This window comes from Dipodomys spectabilis, unplaced genomic scaffold, assembly GCF_019054845.1.
Source record: "Dipodomys spectabilis isolate Male_0828 unplaced genomic scaffold, ASM1905484v1 ptg000092l, whole genome shotgun sequence".
Classification (NCBI taxonomy): domain Eukaryota; kingdom Metazoa; phylum Chordata; class Mammalia; order Rodentia; family Heteromyidae; genus Dipodomys; species Dipodomys spectabilis.
In genome coordinates, this window is record NW_024870769.1 from 1,910,380 (window position 1) to 1,934,017 (window position 23,638).

Consider the following 23,638-nt stretch of genomic DNA (forward strand, 5'->3'; position numbering starts at 1 on the left):
CTTTCGGTTTTCTGAGCAGTTCATTGGAGATAAGAGTCTCACAGACTTTTGTGCCCAGGCTGGCTTTGAACCATGAGCCTCAGATCTCAGCCTCCTGAGTAGCTAGGATTACAGGCATGAGCCACCAACACCCGGCTAACCTACTTTTCTTTTCTTTTTTTTGTTGGTTGTGGGGCTTGAACTCTGGGCCTGGGTACTGTTCCTCAGCTCTTCAGCTCAAGGCCAGCGCTCCACTTCAGCCACAGCACCACTTCCAGTTTTCTGGTGATTACTTGGAGATAAGAGTCTCCTGGACTTTCCTGTGTGGGCTGGCTTTGAACAGATCTCAGCCTCCTGAGTAGCTATGATTACAGGTATGAGCCACCAATGCCCAGCTAACATACTTTTCTTAAGGATCGAGTTGTAAATATTTTTGACTTTGGGGCCACTCATCTCTGCTATTGAAGACTGTAAACAACCAGAGACATTGTATACATGAAAGAGTATGGCTGAATTCCAGCAAAACAAAAACCAAAATAACTGTTTTCAAAGTGGTAGGAGGGACCCAAGATGGCGACAGAACAGTAGGGAAACACCACAGTTCTCTCCAACCAAATAGAGAGTACAAGTTCCAATGCTGTTTCCCCAAGAAATTGACAAAAGGCAAACACCCAGAGAAATACAGGAAGTGAAAAAAGAAAAGGAAATCTCAGAACCTACACAAAGACGGAAAAGCATGAAGACCCTTCCCCCGCCCCTCCACTGTGGCAGCGTGGCTCTGCCCCAAGCCACAAAAACAGCCCGCGCGCGGCTGCCTGGGACCTCAGAGCTACAACAGTGCATACCAGTGCAGAAGACTCCCATAGTGTGGAACCCGGACAGTGTAAACAGAGACAGAGACTGGAGACAAGATACTGTGAAACTCAGACCCAGAGCTCCCACTACCACCCTGCCCAGCCCACAATCATCACAACAGAACCCAGTGGCCACCAGCAACCTATAGCACAGAGATATAGTGATTTGCCACAGCACTGCTAGAAAGCCCCTTACCAGTTCCAGGATAAGTGAGTACTCAACGGGGGACACCCTCCCCTCCCCACCCCCTACCCCTATCCTGCTGCCCCCCTGTCTCCCCCCCCCACAGGAGACCAGTGCTGGCAGTAACCCCCAGAGCTTGACCTGAACCCCTCCCCCTCCTGCCTGGGCTACTGGTCCCACTGAAGCCTGGAATTGTGCAAGCACCCCAGCAACCAGTGGAGTACACCCTGTCCACCATGCTTGACCAAGAGCGCCCCTAGGAGAGAGATCAAACATTGCTGTCCTTGGCTGAAGTCTGGAACTGCTTTCATAGGTTCCAACAGCCAGCAGCAGAAGGAACCCCACTTGTGTGTCCGGGCAGGAGAACCAGCAGCTCCGGTCCCTGAGTCCCTGTCTGAAGTCTGGAACTGCAAGAGGGGTCCAGCAGACAGTAGCAAAAGGAGTCCCACCAGTGTGCCCCTGGCAGGAGCTTGAACACATTAAACCCAGGATACCTGGCTGAAATCGGGAACTGTGCCCAGGCTCCAGCAGCTGGTGGAGTACACTCAGCCCACCACATTTGGCCCAGAGTACCCCTGGGAGGGAACCCCAGCAACCTAGGTTACTGGTCCTGGCTGAAGCTGGCTACGACAGCCTGTGGCAGAAGGACTCTAACCCAGGTGCCCCCGGACAGGAGTCCAAGCGGCCTACGCTGCCAGTCCCTGGCTGAAGTCGGCAACTGCCTGTGGGCTTCAGTAGGCAGCTGAACGAGCCCCACCTCTGTGTCCCCAGGAGCCCAAACTGTCTAAGTCACCTGTCCCTGACTGAAGTCAGGAACTGAGCACATGCCTCAGCAGAGGGTAGTGTGTGTGTGCCCACCAGAATCTAATAAGAGTGAGCCCTACATGGGTCAGACCACCAGCTGGAGGTCAACCCCTCCCCCCAACAGAACCGAGACCAGGCAAAGTCCCTCTCAGCCAGCCCAGGGCTGAGAGCAGGCTTCAACAACTGACCCAGGAGCCAACCCAGAAGCAAGCGAAGGCAGCCACCTATTGACCAAAACAGTCAGAGTTCAGGATTCATCTCCAATAATCCTTGAATCCTCATGTGAAACTCACAGCGAGAATTACAAGATTCATCAATAGCCAAGACTGCAAACTATCCCCAAAAGCCAGCAGCCACCCAGGGAAGAACTCTAGTGAAAGTGAAAAGAAATGGAAGACAAACACTACATCCAAGAGCTGATAGAGGCAATGATTCAAGAATTAAAGTGAGAAATGGATCAGAAATGTAAAGGACAAAGAAGCGAATTATCAAAAGAGATGCAGGATATCAAAAAAGAGATGCACTCGAGAATGGATGCAGTACACAGCTCATTAACAGATGAAATTGACACTTTGAGAACTGACATAGAAATCATAATAGTCCAATTTCCTTCATACAAACCACAATGGAATCCATAGTTAATAGAGTGAATGAAATGGAAAATAGAATATCAGGTACTGAAGACAAAATACAATTGGAAAAAAAAAAGTCACAGATATGGAAAAAACACTTAAAGTATACCAAAGGGAAGTCCAAGAGCAGGCAGACAATACCAAGAAATTTAACCTTTATATAATTGGGGTGGATGAAGGTGAGGAATACCAGAATAGAGGCATGCAACACTTATTCAATAAGATTACTGCCAAAAATTTCCCCAATCTTAAAAGAGATAATCTCATCTATGTAACAGAAACGTACATACCACATAGCAAACAGGATCCCAGGAGGAACACTTTTAGCCACATCACAGTAAAAACACTAGATTTGACTAACAAAGAAGCTATCTTACATGAGGCAAAAGCAAAGAAGGAGCTATACTACAATGGGGAAAAATCAGAATCACTGCAGATCTCTCCACACTGAATGCAAGGAAAGTCTGGAAAAGTATCATCCAAGCTCTGAGAACCAATAATCGCAGACTGGTATATTCAGAGAAGCTAGCACTCATATTCCATGGAGAAACTAAAATTTTCAATAGAAAAAACTAAATGAATTCATAAACAATAAGCCAGCACTACAAAAAATATTAAGAGGGAATACAATCTGAAGAAAACAATCAAGAACAGGGATCCACATTAGACATAGCACTAGGAGACCAACTTAGTAAACACAAGAGGAAAGGAAAGAAGAAAAACTTAGGAAAGCAGGAAAATGACAGAAACACAATGCACCTCTCTATAATAACAATAAATATTAATGGACTCAATTCACCAATTGAAAGAAAAAGAACTGCAGATTGAATCAGAAAACATGTTCCATCCATTTTTTTTGTCTTCAAGAGACCCACCTCACAGCCAAAGATAAAAACAAACTCCAAGTGTAGGGATGGAGGAAGATCTACCATGCAAATGCTCCCAGCAAGAAGGCAGGAGTTGCCAACCTGATATCTGACACAATAAACTTTTCATTAAAATCAATACAAAAAGACAAAGAAGGATACTACATATTAATACAGGGAACAATCCAAGAAGAGGATATCACCATTATCAATTTATACTCTCCAAAAATTGGAGCACCCAAATATATTAAGCAAATATTCTCAGACTTACAGAAAAAAATAGATCTAAATACATTAATACTAGGAGACTTTAATACTCCACTTTCACCAAAGGACAGATCTACCAACCAGAGAATTAGCAAGGAAGCCTCTGAATTAAATGATACCATATCTCAAATGGACTTAATATATATCTACAAAGTTTTCCACTCAACAACAACCCATTACACATTCTTCTCACCAGTCCACGGAACTTTCTCCAAAATACATCATACCATAGCTCACACAAAGAACTGAAGCACATACAAGAGGATTGACATAATTTTGTGTGTTCTATCTGACCATAGTGGAATAAAGCTAGTTCTCAAGAACAAAGCATATCATATAAACTACTCAAATACATGGAAATTGAACAGCACACTTCTGAGCAACATCTGGGTTACAGAAGAAATTAAAGAAGTTTAAAAGTTCCTACAATTCAATGAAAATGAATATACATTACAAAGATACCTGTGGGACATGGCAAAAGCAGTCCTGAGGGGTAACTTTACTGTTCTCAGTGCACAAATCAAGAAAATAGAGGCTTTCAACAAGAAATGTTCTCATTACCTTACTCATGTAACTATAACCCCTGTGTACAGCATCTTTACAATAAAATAAAATTTTAAAAAAGAAAATAGAGACAGACCAAGCAAATAATCACATGATGCAACTAAAACTACTAGAAAAATAAGAAAAAATTGAACCTAAAGTTACTAGACAGAGTAAGATAACCAAAATAAGAGCTGAAATTAATGATATAGACTGAGAAAACTATAAATAAAACTAATAAAACAAAAAGGTGTTTTTTAAAAAATCAATAAAATTGATGCACCTCTGGCAAGATTAACTAAGAAAAGAAGAGAGGAGACCCAAATCAATAAGATCAGGAATGTCACAGGAAAAATTACAACAAACATCCAAGACATCCAAACAATCATAAAAAACTATTTCCAGAATCTGTACTAAGGAAGAAAAAAACTAGCAGAAATGGATGAATTTTTAGAGAAATACAAATTGCCCAAACTGAACCAAGAAGAAATAAATCAAATAAGCCAATAACTTACAATGAGATAGAGGAAGCAATCAGAAGTCTTCCAATAAGGAAAAGCCCAGGACCAGATGGATTCACTACAGAATTCTCTAAGAACTTTAAAGAGGAACAAATACTCATACTCCTCAAGCTCTTCCATGTAATAGAAGCAGAAGGAGAAATCTGAACTCATTCTATGAAGCCAATATCACACTCATCACCAGGCAAACCAGGCAAAGCCCCAACAAAAAAAGAGAACTACAGACCAATCTCCTTGATGAACACAAATGCAAAGCTCCTCAATAAAATTTTAGCCAACAGAATCCAGAAACATAATTAAAAAATCATATATTATGATCAAGTAGGCTTCATCCCAGATATGCAGGGACGGTTTAGCATATGGTAAATCAAATAATGTACTCCATCACATCAACACATCCAAGGTCAAGAACCACATGATTATCTCCATTGATGTGGAAAAGGTTTTTGATAAAATACAACAACCATTCATGTTAAAAGCTCTGGAGAAAATAGGAATAGAAGGAACATTCCTTAAAGCAATAAAAGCCATATACGGCATACCAATAGCCAAAATTATACTTAACAGGGAAAAACTACAACCAATTCTCCTAAAAACAGAAACAAGGCAAAGATGCCAGCTCTCTCCACTCCTCTTCAATACAGTTCTGGAATCCTTAGCCAGAGCAATAAGACAAAAAAAAAAAAAAAAAGACATTAAAGGGATCTGCATAGGGAAGGAAGAAATTAAACTATCTCTATTTACAGACGACATGATATTATACCTTAATGATCCCAAAAACTCCACTCCCAAACTCATAATACTTATAAACCACTTTGGCAAAGGAGCAGGATACAAAATTAACCCACAAAAATCAGTTGCCTTTCTGTACACTGATGATGTACAAGCAGAAAGGGAAATCAGGGTAACAACCCATGCACAGAAACCTCAAAAAAAAAACAAAAACAAAAACAAAAATATCTAAGAATTAACCTAACCAAAGATTTATTTTTTTAGTGAAAACAATAAAAAGCCTAAAGAAAGAAAGAGGATACCAGGAAGTGGAAAGACCTTCCATGTTCTTGGATAGGCAGAATCAATATAGTGAAAATGGCCATACTGCCAAAAAATGATATACAAATTGAATGCAATTTCCATCAAAATCCCAATGACATTCATTACCTAAATATAGAAAGCAATCCAAAAATTCATATAGAACAATAAAAGACCTAGAATAGCTAAAGCAATTCTAGGCAAAAAAACAACAATACAGGAGGGATCATGATGCCAGATTTCAAGCTCTACCCAGTGTAAAGCCATAATAACAAAGACAGCTTGGTATTGACACAAAAACCGATCCAAAGACCAATGGAACAGATTAGAATCCAGTAATAAAATCACAGACCTATAGCCAGCTGATATTTGACAAAGGAGCCAAAGACATACATAGAAAGAAACATAGCCCCTTCAACTACTGGGCAGCCACATGCAGAAAACTAAAAGTGGACCTCAACCTGTCACCATGCACCAACATGAACTCAAAATGGATTAAGGACCCTAACACTAAACTTGAAACTTTGAAACTACTGCAGGACATAGTAGGAGAGACACTTGAACAGAGTCAGGCAGAGTCCCAGGGTCACAACAAATTGGGAGACTCGACAAATGGGATTAGCTTAAAATAAAAAGTTTCTGCACAGCTAAAGACATAGTAACCAAACTACAAAGACAGCCTCTCTAGAGGGAGGTCCCAAATGGCCTCTCAAGGCTTGCCCTGCCTCCTCAGGCCTGCCCTCAGGACTCCTGGTCTTTCTCCCCCTCCCCTCTCCCTCCCTCCACTCTACTCCCCTCAAGACTGGTTTTTCCCCTACTCTCCACCCGGTTTCGGAACCGCAGCCTATGTGTTCCCAGATAGGCTGCGCCCCTCCCCAACCAATGATTTCAAACCGCCCTTCAGGCTCCTCCCCCAAGCTGCCCGGTCCAATCCCAATAGGCAGCTCAGCGTGTGGGAATCAACGCCCCACCCCCCCCAGCAGCACGCCCCGCCCCCACTCCGCGGCATGCCCCACCCCTTTGGCGTCATAGCTTGGCTCTTCTGCAGCGTGTCCCGTGGGCTGTGACATCAGCCTCTCAATGCCCCGCCCCTCCAGCAGGCCAGGCCACGGGACCTGATTATCCCCGCCCCGCTGGTTATTACAGGTTAAGATTACTGGAGATTTTTTTTTTTTAGTTTTTTAAAAATATAACTCGAAGATTACTCCAAAGTAATTATTATATTATCTCCCCCCTTGAAATGAGTGAAAACAAGAGAGGATGCTCTCTCTCCCTGTCACTCTCTGTGTGTCTGTGTGTGTGTGTTTATGTGTATGTTGTATTTGTGGGTTTGTGGATATGTTTGAATAAATGAATAAACGAATGAGTGAATCAAGTATGAGTGGATCAAGGGGAAAGTTGAACAAGAAAGAGATCAAAGCATTATGTCTTATGCAAATGAAACACTGCAGCAAAGGCTTCTTAATAGCTGAGGGGAAGGAACAACCACTCCCAGTGCACTGCCTTCTCAAGCAGGATGAATGGACACAGCGAGAGCTACCAACTAACTTTGCAAATTCACCACAGGATCCCATTGCCAGTGGCTCAAGCCTAAAATCTGAGCTACTCAGGAGGCTGAGATCTGAGAATCACAGTTCAAACCCAGGCAGACAGACATAAGACTCTTATCTCCAATTACCTACCCAAAAGCTGGGAGTGAACCTGTGGCTCACAGAGTAGAGTGTTAATCAAGGACAAAGGCTCAAAGACAGCTGCTAGGCCCTGAGACAAAGCTCCAGGACTGGCACACACCTCAACACAACAAACTATATCCCCCAAACTCAACTCTAGCATCTATTTAAGTAAGGGCCCTACTGAAGATAGGGGAGCTGTAGCCAGTCATAAGCCACGCAGGATTAAGACACTCCTTCTATGCCAAACCGCATCCCTAGAGTCTGTTCTCTCTCCCTAAGGACACTGCTCCATCTAGGAGAGCTAAAGACTACCAGCAGCCACAAAGACTGAGCTGCACTCTCTCACCAGAGCCCTTCTTCTCCCTGTACTCTTCTCTCTCAGTCCACACACTGCACCATAATCACAGTGGAAATTATCTCAACATGAAAGCAGCTTTTCAGGTAGCCACAGGTGGACTTCATATGATTAGCAGGAGGCAGTTCTTTTCGGTTAACTGACATTCTGAGATCCCTTGGCTATGTGTGACTTGAAGAGACAGAGAACCACCACAGAAGGCTGCATTCATGTGTCTTTGCACTCAATGTGCTCATCTTAAAGGCAGTGCCAGCTTCTTGCACTGCCTTCCTCACAGGGAATGTGGAATCCAGGATAAAAAAGCATTTTAGGGCAGGATCTGGCTCAAGGTTTGTCTCTCACATTTAAGGTCCTGGGTTTCATCCTTTTGAATGAAGTCATAAGCTGCCAACTGCATGCAATGTGTCTTAATGCACTGCTGTTTAGGGATTTGGGTTGTATGAGTTGCTTCTATTATGTAGAAAATGAAAAGAGGCCTACTTTGTATAAACATCCATAACTGTACCTTTCCTAGAGTTCTTCCTTCATACCTCTAAAAAATACCTGTAAGAAAGTTGAACTTCACCATGAAAAACCCACTTTTTCAGGGCAGATCTTTAGGTAAAAATAAATTCTGCAGTCTTTGTGTCACCTCTGAGGGACCCAGATGCTGGAACAGCTACTGTGGACAAGATTTGGGATTTGATCATTAGAATGTTCAAGGCTTCCCTTGTATTTGATGAGAAAATTAATGGTAATCTTCTAGGAAATCCTGAAGGGCATCTTTGCTTTAGTTAGCTAGATCACAGTTCACAATGAATCTGCTTATATATTCTAAACATCATATCAGACACGTATTTGACATCCATCCAACAGAATGAAAAAATAATGTGTTCAGAGTAGCCCTCGTGATCATTCTACCTAAAGATAATGCCAATATTAAAGCAGAAACAGCAAACATATTGAAAAATATGTTAGGTTTGAGTTTTCATGAAGTTTTGACCTTAATCTGGCCTTGTAAACAGTGAGTCATGCCTCCAGCCATAGCTGTGCTGGTAATCTTTTGTTCTTTTTTTAATTTAAATTTTATTGTAAAGGTGATGTACAGAGAGGATACAATTAAGTAAGTTAGGTATTGAGTACATTTCTTTTTGAACAGTGTTGTGCTGGTAATTTTTGAGGAAGGGATTTGCTTCTGTTACAGGCAGGAGCCTGAACCTTCATCTTGTTTTTCACTTGCCACCTTGGCTGGGACGAGAGGCATGCACCATGATGCCAACCTGCTCCCTTGTCATGGACTCTCGTGGACTGCTTTGCCCAGGCTGGCTTCCAACTGCAGTCTTCCCACTTCCAACTCCACAAGTAACTAGGATTATAGATATGAGCACTCTAGGATTCTAGATATTGGCACTCTGACTAGACTGCCATCAGTAGAAATATTAAATATCAATCTATATAACTACCTAAGAAAACTTAGCTGTACTTCTATTTAACAACACGTAAGTTATTTTATACATAACTTATGTTCTGTTTATGTTTAATATAACTTATGTGTCTTGTAAGCCTATGGCTACTGTAAGGCCTGTAATCCTAGCTAAGCAGGAGGCTGGCATATGAGGATGCTAATGCAAGGGCAATATGGGCTGGAAAATCCCTGAGACTATTATCTCCCATGAACCACCAAGAAGATAGAATTGGGGTGATGGTTTGGCTGGTAGAGCACCAGCTTTGAGTATCAAAGCTAAGGGACAGGAGCTGGGAATGTGGCTTAGTGGTAGAGTGCTTGTCTGAGTTCAATTCCTCAGTAACACATAAATAGAAAAAGCTGGAAGTAGGTCTATGGCTCAAGTGGTAGAGTGCTAACCTTGAGCCAAAAGAAGTTCAAGGACAGTGTCCAGGCCCTGAGTTCAAGGCCCAGGGCTAGCAAATATAAAAAAATAAATGAAAATGAAAATAAAAAAAGCTAAGGGACAGGGGCTGGGAAGGTGGCTCAGTGGTAGAGGCTTGCCTTACATGCATGAGGCCCTGGGTTTGATTCCTCAGCACCACATAAGCAGAAAAAGCCAGAAGAAGCGCTGTGGCTCAAGTGGTAGACTTGCTATCCTTGAGCTGAAGAGCTGAGGGACAGCGCCCAAGAGTTCAGGCCTATGACTGACCAAACACACACACACACACACACACACACACACAAAGCTAAAGGACAGTGCCCAGGCCCTGAGTGCAAGGCCAGTCCAGGCATGCTCATCTAAGAAGCGTCCTGAAGGCCAGGAACTGAGATGAGCACAAGGGGCAACACCCAGATGGTCCAAGCCCTTGGCAGCTCTGACATCACAGACACCATTGTGAGGTCACAATAACCGTGGCTATATATGTGCGTGTGTGTGTGTGTGTGTGTGTGTGTGTGTGTGTGTGTATGTCTATATGTATATATATGTATATATTGGGTGGTGACTGGTGGGAGGGTGGAGTTCAGGTGTTTGGTTGTATGGTGATTTGTTGGGTTTGTCGGTTTGGTTGATTGATTTGGCTTTGATTATCGGGTTTCTGGATTTAGATTGCGATTTGGCTTTGACTTCTGAGACTTTGGTTCTTTCTTTTGCCTTTTTTCTTTTCTTACTGTTCTTTTTTCTTCATTGTTCTCTCCTTTATCCTCTAACTTCCTTTCTTTCTTCTTCCTCTTTCTTACATTCTCTTTCTTCTTTCTTTCACGTTTTCTTTTTTCCTTCTCTATTTTTCTTTTACTTTGTTCTTAACTAGATAGCATTTTACCATTTTACTTATTTAATTATTAGTCATTTATTCATTCTATATTTACATTACATAGTTTCATTGTTAGTTTGTTAGTAGTTACATTTTATTATTCATTTATTATATAGTTACATTTACTGTGTATTATACTTATTCATCTACTTTACTTAGATCTGATTGTATTTGGTTTCGCTTTATTAGCTCACTTATTTTCTCCCTAGAGCATCGCTAGGGTGCTTGTCAGTGTAGGATGACTAGCCAGTGTAGAGAGGTGAGAGCCTGGCGGGGCCTTGAGGCCAGTTCCTCAGAGGAGGAGCTCCTCAGGGCTCACTACTGGCTGCTGGGGACGATCGGTGAGGGCGGCTTTGCCTCTATCCAGCTGGCCAAGCACCTGCCCACCGACTCCCTCGTGGCTATGAAAACCATCGATAAGAGGGAATGCCCCTCTTTCGCCACAGAACTGGAGATTTTAAAGTCTTTGGAGCACCCTAACATCGTCAAACTCTACGAGGTGGTAGAAGCAGAGCAGCGGTTGAACTGGTGATGGAGTACCTCGAGGGTACTATGTGGATTATGTGCAAAGGGTGGTGAGGCTGGGGGAGGAGGAGGCGAGGTTTCTGTTTAGGCAGATCTTGAGGGCTGTCAAATATTGCCACAACAGTGGCATTACTCACCGAGATCTCAAGGCAGAAAACATCCTGCTGGACAACAAGGGTAGGGCAAACTGTGTGACTTCGGTCTCAGTGTGTGGTTCTGTCCCCAACAGGAGCTGGCCCAGCAGTGCAGGACTCCAGCTTATTGGGCTCCTGAGATGGTCAAGGGTCCGAAGGTAGATATCTGGAGCCTGGGGGTGCTGCTGTATTATATGGTCATGGGCGACCTGCCCTATACGACAGTTCATGGGTTGTATTCAAAAAACAGGTGTTAGCAGGCAGGTTTGCAATACCAAAACGCTTTTCCCCTGAACTCTGAAGCTTCTTAGCCTATCTGACGACAGCCAACCCTCAACAGAGGCTGGCTGTATGGCAAGTGATGTGCCACCCGTGGTTCCAGGGAACTAAGGTACCCTCACCACCCCCAGCCAGAGTGTCCTGGCCTAACCAGATCCGGTCATACTGCACATCACGGCCTCTTACCTAGGCTTTGACCCAGACCAGGTTGGAGCAGTCCTGTCTGGCTCCATGGCCACCTACCGAATTCTAAAGCAGCAGCAAGACCAGGGCCAAGACCTGACCGGCCTGGTGAGGCATGCACTTCCTGCGCCTCCGCCTTGCCCCTCACCTGCATGCAGGATGGGCCAAGCTCTGCACTAGAAGAAAGCCAGTGCTCCCTTGGGCCACCAGGCTGCAGGCTTGCCTGCTGAGCAGCAGCAGGAGGGTGGTGGCAGGAAAGCCAGGAGGTCTGTGTGCCTCCCCTGCCTCCTCTGGAGAATCCCACATCACCAACACAGAGGGGAAGAGTGAGGGCAGCAAGGCTGCCTGGGCTCCAGCAGCAGCAACAGCAGCAGCAACAACACTCTCCATGGGCCAACCTAGTGGAATAACCAACCCAGCCCCTGAGCAGGAGAGGCAGGTGGGCAGCAGGCCCAACTCTCTTCCCCCCTGTATTATACAACACCTAGGTACGGGTCAGAAAGAGGAAGAGGAAGATCAGCTCTGCCACCCCATGTACAAAAGTATCTGAACCCAGCTCAAAGGGCCCAGGGTGGGGGGGGCGTTCAGGGGGGGAGGAGGAAAGCAGCGAGCTGCCCCAGGTCCTGCACCTGCTGAAACCTTGGAAACCTCAGTCCCATTGGGTCAACCCACAACATCCCCAACAAATGAGCAACTGAAGGGCTGGAGGCGCTAGTTGCTTTCAGAGCCTGTGCTGCGGCTGCGGCCTGCCAAAAGTGCATCCGAAAGAAAGAGCTTCTTCCTGACAGCCTGGAAATAAGAAGGCGGCCACTGAGCTGTGCTCTGTGTTCTATCTATGCTTCAAGGAAGTCCCTTTAGCTCATCCCCTCTGACCTATGGTTACCTGGGTGAAGGAGAGTTGGGGAGATGGGAAGAGATGAGAGGGGAGGGAGAGGTGTCTAAAGAGATAGACTTTCAGAAAGAAGGGATTGTGACTTGTCAGGTGCTGTCCTGTGCAATTCAGTCCTGAGTTCCCTTTCTTCCTGCAGCTCAAATGGAGAGGGTGAAAACACATCGCTGTGGTGCTCACCTGGAACACATGCCATTCAGCCTGCACACGCCTGGAGACATGGGTTCCTCTGCTCCTACCGCCAACAAATACACAGACTTATTTTTCACATTGGAAATGATTTCTAATATTGTTTCTGTTGCTTCTCACCAATCTTATTAAACTGATATTCTCAAAAGTTGATCATATATGTTCTGAGTTAGTATTCTTCATTTCTGCCGTGGGTACTGATGTTTGACAGGAGTTAGTACAAGAATATGTCGGAGCCACTAGTGTGGCTCTTGCCTGTAGTTTGAGCTATTCGGAGGATAGAATCCTGGGAGGATTGATGCTCAAAGAGAAACAGCACACACACAAGTCCTTTCTCCAATATTGTCAGCATACAGGATGGAGGGAGCAGGAGCTCAAGCAGTAGATGGTTAACCTATTAAGCACAGCAAGTGCATGGTCTGTATTTAACTCCAAATACCTCAAAGCGCAGCTGTGGTTCAAGTGGTAAAGCTCTAGCCTTGAAGAAAAAGAGCTTAGGGGCTAAAGACTTCAAGAGAGACTTCTCTGAAAAGGAAATAAGAATGGCCAATAGACACAAAGAAATTCTCAATTTCTCAAGCCATAAAAGAAATGCAAATCAAAACAACATTCAGATTCCACCTCACCCCAGTTAGAATGGCTATAATCAGGAAATCTAATAACATATGCTGGAGGGGATGTGGCCAAAAGGGAACCCTTTTGGGAGTTGGTGGGAGTGTAAACTTGTTCAACCACTTTGGAAAGCCCTATGGGGGTTCCTCAAAAGACAACACAGAGCTCCTCTAGAACCCAGAAATCCCACTTTTGGGCATTTACCCAAACGATCACAAGGCTATACTAAAGCTACCAGTATAACTATGTTTATTGCAGCATTATTCACTATAGGTAAGATATGGAACCAACCCAAATGCCCCTCAGTAGATGAATGCATCAAGAAAATGTGGTGTATATATAAAAATGGAATTCCATGCCTCCATCAGAAAGAATGACATTGCCCCATTTGTTAGGAAATGGAAAGACTTGGAACAAATTATAATTAAGTGAAGAAAGCCAGGCCTAAAGAAACATAGGTTCCATGGGTTCCCTTATTTGCAATAACTAGTATATGTTTGAGGCAAGCAGAAATGGTCAGATAAGTTGAAGTTAGGAGAAATGAACCCCAAGACAAGGACTCAAAATGTTTTTCTTTCTTGCTATTGTTTCTAACATATAAGATGATTTCTTTGTTGCTTTGTATGTCCCTCCCCACGGTATAACCCCTGTTTTCACTGTATTTGATGTTGGTATAATTTGTGGAAGGGAAAAAAATTGTTTAAATAGGGATGGATACAGGTGGACCCATTACAACAATGAGAGGTACAAAACGTTATGTCGAAAAACGAACTTTACAACTTTGGTGAGAGGGGGATGTTGGGGAGATGGGGGGGCTTACCTTGCATGCATGAGGCCCTGGGTTCGATTCCTCAGCACCACATAAGCAAAATGAAAAAAGCCAGAAGTGACACTGTGGCTCAAATGGTAGAGCGCTAGCCTTGAGCTGAAGAGCTGAGGGACAGCGCCCAGGCCAAGAGTTCAGGCTCCACAACCGGACCCAAAAAAAAAAAAAGATCATGAAACATACTGCAAAGAATTTATTTTCTCAATTATTATTTAGATAATTTATATAACTTTCTGTGACAAACAACCCAATAATGTTAGATTAATTATTAATTATTAGGCAGTAGCATAAGTACAAAACTTGAAATTTCTCCAAAACTCCTTTACTTTAAATTATATTGTAGATTCTTACCAAATTAGAGGACATTTCTAGTTTAATGCTTAATAGTTAAACGTACTTCAAAACACCAAATAAAAGTCACATACCAGGGCTGGGAAGGTAGCTCGTGGGTAGAGTGCCTGCCTAGCATGCATGAGGCCCTGGGTTTGATTCCTCAGCACCACATAAGCAGAAAAGGCCAGAAGTGGTGATATGGCTCAAGTGGTAGAGTGCTAGCCTTGAGTTGAAGAGCTGAGGGACAGCGCCCAGGCCCAGAGTTAAGGCCCCACGACCAACAAAAAAAAAAAAAAAAATAAGAAAGTCACATACCAAATGAAACTGATCCACTTTGGGGATTCCATCTTCATTTGTCTCAAATTCCTGATTCTGAACAGAAAGCTGTAAAAGAATAAGAATGAATAGAAGACTAGGGTATCAATTTTCTGCTCATCCTATACAAAAATATGTAACTTGTGCTGAAGAGAGAAGAGCTCATTTCAGAAAACACATTAATTCTTGCAAGGTAAAATGCTTACTCAAGAACACCCAATGAGTTGTCCCTAAAGAGTCAATCAAAACCAGGTACAGGGATGGGAATGTGGATTAGTGGCAGAGTGCTTGCCTAGCATGCATGAAGCTCTCGGTTCTAGTCCTCAGTACCACACAAACAGAAAAGGCTGGAAATGGTACTGTGCCACAAGTGGTAGAGTGCTAGCCTTGAGCAAAAAGAGGCTCAGGGACCATGCCCAGGCCCTGAGTTCAAGTCCCAGGACTAGCAAAAAAAACAAAAAAAAAAACCTATGTATATATTTCAAATACTTCATTACTTCCTTGCTTTATAAGAAAAAGTGATTGTAGTCTATATAATGTTGATTTTAACAATACTCAAAAATTAGGTACTAAGAAAATAAGGTAATTCCTATTCTAATATTTGTGTTCAAGAAATATAAATACATAGATCAAGAATCACAAGAGGGGGGCTGGGAAGGTGGCTCAGTGGTAGAGTGCTTGCCTTGCATGCATGAGGCCCTGGGTTCGATTCTTCAGCACCACATAAGCAGAAAAAGCCGGAAGTGGAGCTGTGACTCTAGTGGTAGAGTGCTAGCCTTGAGCTGAAGAGCCACGGGACAGTGCCCAGGCCCAGAGTTCAGGCCTCACAAAAAAAAAAAAAAAAAAAAAAAAAAGAATCACAAGAGGTAGGAAGGAGAATGGCAGAAAAGCACAGAGAAAAATGTCAAACAGTTCCAAGCCCACCACCAACTTTCCAGGAGAGAAAGGAAGAAAGAGGCTATCACAGGGTAAAGCAAATGACCTTAGTGATAGACTGCTAATACTAGATACAAGCCCATAGCACCTGCAAACCTTAAACCCAGTGCGGGATTTGTGAAAACTGACTACTTCAGTGTACAAGTCTAGCTTTGGTGAAATAAGACATTCTGTTGTTCCCCTTATCTCAGAGAGTAAAGACAAGGTACCATCTTGAGAAAGGACCTCTTGATTTGAGACTGAAATACTAAAGGAGCCTGAAAACAATGAATACTAATAGCTCTGGGTATATTGGGACACCCTGACACAGAGTCTGGGTAGATGGCCAACAGAGATGGTCAAGGAAAAGGGGATGATCTGGCGTGCTCTGCTGAGAATTTCAACCTGTGAAGAACTGCACTACCAAGTTAGGGAGCTGTGGTGATCATCCTCCATAGCCAACAAGTCCCACTGCCTGATGTTAGGACAGGAACAAAACACTGTGCCTGTACCTCCAGGACTGTGTCCTACCTTCATACGTTGGCTGTTGGGTGAGTAGGACCATGAACCCAAACCCTATGAATCAAGGGATTCAAAAAATCCATATGGCCTCCTCCCCACACTCAAAGCAAAGTGAAATGTCAGGCAAGCCTAAGAACACCCAGACCTGTCCCTGGGAATTGCATCCAAGTGGTTATTTCCTGACATTTAGAACTGAGGGCCCAATCCAGATACCCTTGAATCAAAAACTTCCAGTCTCCTTCTCTGCAAAGGGAGGTAGACTGCTAAACAAAGTCTAAGAACATTAAAACCAGCAGGCAGAACAGGGTCCTCCATTCAACAACCCAGTCAGTACAGAATTCTGTTCTGTTTGCGTTCTTCATTCTCTGAGGCACCTGAGCATCACTCCAAGGCTTAGATACTTCTTGCCACTGGGGACACAAATCAGTGAGGATACGGAGACAATAGAGATCTGTAACTGCCTACAACTTATAAAGATTGAACACAAAAGCAACCCACCATACACAAAGAAAGGAAGCTTCTAAAATGAAAGCATCCCAGAGTCAGATAACTGACTCTCTTTAAGTGACTCCAGTTGGATGACCTTGATTTAGACAGTGCTTGGGATCAAACCCAATTCCCTGAGTAGTGGGCAATTGCTTGGCTACTAAGCCATACACTCAGTCTAGTGGTGAGAAATAGAACCTGAACCCAGCCACTAATGCCTAAATGCTTAAGACTATTTACTGGGGGAAAATGCAGAAATTGAAATCTATGACATGGTTTAAATGCATAAATCCCAAAATAGGAACATAAGTAATATAAGAAAACAAGACAACATGTCTCCTACAAAAGTCAATAATTCCATAATAACATGAAGAACAGTGAAGCAGATAAATTACAAACAACAATCATGCACCTACATTTTCATTGATGCACTGATCACAATAGCCAAGATATGGAAACAACCCAAATGGCCCACTACAGATGAATAGATCTAAAAATTGTAGTACCTGTATGCAATATATGCAATGGAATATTATGCAGCCATTAGAAAGGACAAAATAATGGCATTTACCCCTGCTTTCACTGTATTTGATGCCAGTATAATTTGTGGACGGGAAGGGGAAAAACAAATTGTTTAAATAGGGATACAGGTGGACCTATTGCAACAATGAGATGTACAAGTCGTTATGTCAAAAACGAACTTTACAACTTTGGTGGGGGGGGGGATGATTGGTTGGGGGGCGGGAGGAGGATGGGAAGGGATGCGAAAGGGAAACAAAGGAGGAGGCTACAATGCTTGATAAGAAATGTACTCATTATCTTGCCCATGTAATTGTAACCCCTCTGTACAGTATTTCCACAATAAAAAAAAATGGCATTTGCATTGAAATAGATGGAACTAGAACAAATTATTCTGAGTGAGGTAAGCCAAGAGCAGAGAGACATGGTCTCCCTGATATGTGGATGTTAAATCCAAATTGCAAGGAGATATGCCAAAGTAAACAGGACTCAAGAAACAAAGGACAGGGCTGGGAAGGTGGCTCAGTGGTAGAGCGCTTGCCTTGCATGCATGAGGCCCTGGGTTCGATTCCTCAGCACCACATAAGCAAAAAGAAAAAAGCCAGAAGTGGCACTGTGGCTCAAGTGGTAGAGCGCTAGCCTTGAGCTGAAGAGCTGAGGGACAGTGCCCAGGCCCAAAGTTCAGGCCCCATGACCGGACCCAAAAAAAAAAAAGAAACAAAGGTCATCTACTTAATTTGTCGTGTAATTTCTAAATGACTTCATGTTCTTGACCTCATATATGGTGTGTGTGTCAGTGTATGTGTGTGTGTGTGTGTGTGTGTGTGTGTGTGTGTGTGTGTGTGTATGTGTGTATACAACAGAGGGGCCCATCAGCTGCACTGAACACTGATGAAAATGAATTAAGCAACTCAAGGGCAGTGATGGGAGGGAGGGAATGAGAGAGAAAAAGGGAACTGCTAACACTAAGCCAAAGAAATGTACATATCACCTGGTGTGGAAGAAATAGTTGTATTGTCAAAGCTCATAGACTTCACAAACTTTATAGACCATGATGTTGAAAATTTGCTTTGTGAAGATTAAAATGTGTTTATGACTTTAAGTATCACTATCCCACAATACTGTGAAGTTTGTGAAATTTATGTAATCATGTAATCTCAATTTTTAAAAAATCATTTAAAAAAAACAGGTGGTAGGATAGAGTTGGCCTGTGGAACACAGATTGTCTGATTAAGATTAAATAACAGCCAAGTGAAATCCTATAATCTAGATAGGCTCTTACCTTAGGAAAAAAAAGGAAAACATTTTAGAGACAATTGAAGGAATCTTAATGCATCCTGAATAACAGGTAGTGATTTAGAACAAACATTCATTTTCTTTTTTTAATTTTTTTAATTTTTATTATTTTATTGTCAAAATACTGTAGAGAGGGGTTACAATTACATGGGCAAGATAATGAATACATTTCTTATCAAGCAACAAACGTTCATTTTCTAGATGGCCTACATGCCCAAAAGAAGTCTCTGGTCTGAAGTTGCCTCCAAATAAAACAAAATTTTCTCAGCAGAATTCGCTCTGTTAATGCAATGGCTATCCTCACCCAGGGGATATTTACAGATATTTATGGTTGACACAAGTTGAATAGGGTACTACTGGCCTCTAGTGTTTAGTTGAAACACTAGAGGCCAGGAATGTTGCTAAACCTCTACAATCTATACAGTACGCTGAAGAGTTGGCTTCTAACCTAGAGTCATTGAAAAAGCCCTACAAATAGGTATAAAATCAGAAGACCATATTTGAGCCCAGTCCTGCCACTTAAAGCTAAGTAACTCTGGGAAAGTTCTTTGATTTTTCTTTCTCAGTCTTCTTATCTAAACTGGGTAAAACCCCTCCCTGACTTACTTCACAGGGTTGCTGCAAATCCATCTGTAAAAGTGAACGGGGATAAAGCTCCTTGAATATGGGCAATAGTGTACATTACATGTGAGGCCTGAAGACAGAAGCCATGGGGAGGGGCTTCACGGATTTTGTGATGAGGTAACAGGCCAGAACATTAGTACCTGAAGCAGAAAAGTCAGTTCAAGTTACAGCAGGATCACCTGGAGATGTTAAGACACACATTGCTAAGCCCCACCACTAAAGTTTCTAATTAATATTGTACCACGAGTTTCCATGATTAGGATTTCTAACGAATTCCTAGATGACTGAGAATGTGGCTCAAAGGATCCAAATTTTAGCATTATTGGTTTTATGATCAGCTCTTCCCTTCTTACATCAACAGGGGGCAGGAGAAAGCAACAAATAAACAGTCACCAAGGAAGCAGCAGATGGAAATCCTCATCAAACCTTCCTAGATTGCCATCTAAAAAATGCAGGAGACAGGGCCAAAATGGTGAGTTCTTTACATTCATATTGAACAACGGACCCTTGCAATGACTCATTTAACTTCAACTGTGAAATAAGAAAGTGAACTTATAAGATAGTGGATGATTTGATTAATGCTTGCTGAGAAATAGAACTTCCAAAGAAAATTGAATGTGTAGGTAATACATTCTTCTGGGAATTTCTTACTCCTAGGACCTTTATAAATGTCTGCATTTTAAACACATGTGACCCATTCATAACTATGGGTTTCCAAGAACAACACATTGAATGCATTCATTATATACCCAGAATGTGTAGTAAATCCAAAACCAATAACAGGTGAAGAAAAGGCAGAAGACTGTCATCCTAATGGGGGGAGAGGACAGTAGAATGACAGAGCTGACCTCAGTCCTGCCACATTGGAGCCAGCCTTGTTGACCTATGCTTCATCTCAGGGCAACTCTTCCCCTACTTATACCTGAACAGCCCCTCCCTTTGTCACCACGTTTCTGGAATAAAAAATTGCCTAGGGACTGGGAAGGTAGCTTAGTGGTAGAATGCTTGTCTTGCATGCATGAGGCCCTGGGTTCAATTCCTCAGCACCACATAAGCAGAAAAGGCCAGAAGTGGAGCTATGGCTCAAGTGGTAGAGCACTAGCCTTGAGCTGAAGAGCTGAGGGACAGCACCCAGGCCCAGAGTTCAAGCCACATGACTGACAAAAAAAATTATTTTTTTGCTTTGGAGCTGGTGGCTCACACCTGTAATCCTAGTTGCTTAGGAGGTGGTTTGAGGACAAGTCAGGCAGGAAAGTCCTTGAGTTCTTATCTCTAACCAGCAAAAAAAAAAAAAAAATCAGAAGGGGAGCTATAGTTCAAGGTGTAGAGAGCTAGCCTTGAGCACAAAAACTCAGGGACAGTACTTAGGTGCTAAGTTCAAGCCCCAGGATTGGCACACACACACACACACACACACACACACACACACACACACACACACACGTTTCCCTTTGGAGCTCTTCAATAAACTCTTTGGAATTTGGGTGCCTTGATGGTATTTCTATATTAAACTAATTTTCATTCTATGTACGGCTTTCCTACAAATACCATATCAACTCACTAATCAAAATGTCTCGAAGTTATGATGTAATTGCACAGTTCATTTCAACTGTACAGTTAGTTTTAATGATAAAGTATCAAAAATCAAGCTAGATGAGTTCTTAATTTTAAGGTGTTTATTAAACTTCTCTAGGGTAAAAAGAGATGAATTTTTTTTTTTTTTTGCCAGTTGTGGGACCTGAACTCTGGACCTGCGCGCTGTCCCTCAGCTCTTTAGCTCAAGGCTAGCATGCTACCACTTAAGCCACAGTGCCACTTCCGGCCTTTTTTTTCCTGTTTAGATGATGGCTCTGCTGCCAGCCTAAACAGTAGCAGGCCATCTTAGACCATTGGTGTAGCTAGCTCTGAGCACTTAGTAGAACCTAGGAATACACTTCCCTAGGTAGCTCTGTGTGAGGAGGATATACACCAGAGGTGCACTTTCCTCAAGGGAAATTCTTTCAAATATTTAATTCACTTTTATGAACTTGGCCTCTGATGGATAAGGTCTTGTTGGTTCTGTGGTGGGGGGGGGGGGTTGTGGTGCTGTCCCTCAGCTCTTCAGCTCAAGGCTAGCATTCTACCACTTGAGCCACAGCACCACTTCCAGCTTTTTCTGCTTATGTGGTACTGAGGAATTGAACCCAGGGCCTCATGCATGCAAGGCAAGCACTCCACCACTGAGCCACCTTCCCAGCCCAAGAGATGAATCTTGATGAGCCTGTGGCAGGATTTTTGTGGAGGCAGTTTTCAAATATTGTTTGGTTGAGTGCAGGAAGTTAGGTAGGGCTCCAACTGGCATCATGTTGATAAGCACTGGGTAGCTGGAAACCATTTATTCCCTTCTCTGTCCTGGGGCCTCTTCATCTAGAAAACGAAGGCTGGAAGAGGAAATAAATTGCATGCACTCCTTCTCAGGTCTCTGGGTTCTGATTCACTGATGGGCAGACAAGGGAGGGTGGTATATTTACCTTCCTAATGGAGATTCCAGGAGGATTGAGTTCCAAGTCAGATCCCAGCCTCCTGAGTAGCTAGGATTCTACATATGAACCACTGGCACCTGTCTCGTTTTAAGTGTTATTGGAGCTCAATCATCAGTTTTCCTTCTTTCCTTCCTTCCTTTTCTTTTCTTTTTCTTCTTTTCTTTTTGATTAGACTGGATCTCACTATGTAGTCCAGGCTGGGCTTGGCTCAAGATATCTTCCAGTCTCATCTACCCAGTGCTGGAAATACAAGCTTGCACCACCACACCACCACCTCTTCATTTGCATATTGTAGATACTGCTTAACAACAGAGTTGAGTAGCTGTGACAGAAACCACATGGCCTATACTGCCTAAAAATACTTACTCTTGGGCCTTTTACAAAGAGAATTTGCCAATCTGTGTTCTTTGTTCAATATTCTTTTTTTTCCTTTTCTTTTCTTTTTTTTTTGTCAGTTGTGGGACCTGAACTCTGGGCCTGGGTGCTATCCCTTAGCTCTTCAGCTCAAGGCAAGCTCTACCATGGAGCCACCTTCCCAGCCCCTGTTCAATATTCTTCAGTGAATTAGGAAAACAAATGTTATTCTGAGAACCCCAATTATGGACTGAAAGTGGGTTGTCTCTGAGGTGAAAGTGTCAGCCTTAGCCTTTGGAGTTAGAGTACTGACTAAGACTGCTTGTGAGAAATTCCTGTCCCTAGGTCCAGCCTGAAGTCTAACCCTAAGGCTGAGGTCAGCTGTGAGTTGGTTAAAGTATAGTAGTGTTGTAGATGTTGTTTTCTGAGACCTTGAAATCTCTTCCTCCTACCTCCCCACTTACATAAGGATTAGAGGCCTTGAACAATTTTCCATTTTAGATTTCTTCAGAATCTCCTTATCCTCTTGGCTACCTTTTAAAAACTACTGCTTTCAAGCCAGATACTGGAGGCTCACACCTGTAATCTTAGTTACTCAGAAGGCTCAGATCGGAGAATTATGGTTTGAAGCTAACCTGAACAGCAAAAGTCCATGAGTCTTCTTTCTTTTTTTTTTTGTCGGTCGTGGGGCTTGAACTCTGGGCCTGGGCGCTGTCCCTCAGCTCTTCAGCTCAAGGCGAGCGCTCTACCACTTGAGCTACAGCGCCACTTCCGGTTTTCTGGTGGTTTATTGGAGATAAGAGTCTCACGGTCTCTCTTGCTCGGGCTGGCTTTGAACCGCGATCCTCAGATCTCAACCTCCTGAATAGCTAGGATTACAGGCGTGAGCCACCAGCGCCAGGCTGAGTCTTCTTTCTCTAATTAACTACTGAAAAGCTCGAAGTGAAGCTGTGCCTCAAGTGGTAGAGCATCAGCCTTCAGCAGTGAGCCAAAAGCTAAGAGACAGTTTGAGATCCTAAGTTCAAGCCCCAGTACACCCCAGTTCTCTCTCTCTCTCTTTCTCCCCCCCCCCCACATACACACACAAGAACTTCTAAAAAGAAATTTTTAAAATGCCAAAGGTCAGTTAACAGAGAACTCAAAAAAAGAACTCAAATAGACATATAAAATATGTTTGGGGCTGGGAATGTGGCTTAGTGGTAGAGTGATTGCCTAGCATGCATGAAGCCCTGGGTTTGATTCCTCAGTACCACATAAACAGAAAAAGCTGGAAGTGGCACCATGGCTCAAGTGGTAGAGTGCTAGCCTTGAGCAAAAGAAGCTCAGGGACGGTGCCCAGGCCCTGAGTTCAAGCCCCAGGAATAACAAACAAACAAAATATGTTTCTATGGGGTGGAGGATTAGGATTCCATCATAGATCATTGCCTAGTATGCACAAGGTCCTGAGTTGAATCCCCAACATTGGAAAAAATAAAAACAAAAACAAAAAGACAGTTCAACCACAGTAATTAGGAAAATGTAAACAAAAAGAACAAAGGTATAACAGCAATAAGTCAATGCACAGTATGGTAATGCTTAAGTAAAAATTTGAACTATCATAAATAGTTCATGAATACATACAAATTTCAAGCCAGTGTGCATAGTTCCCAGTAAACAGTGGGCTGCG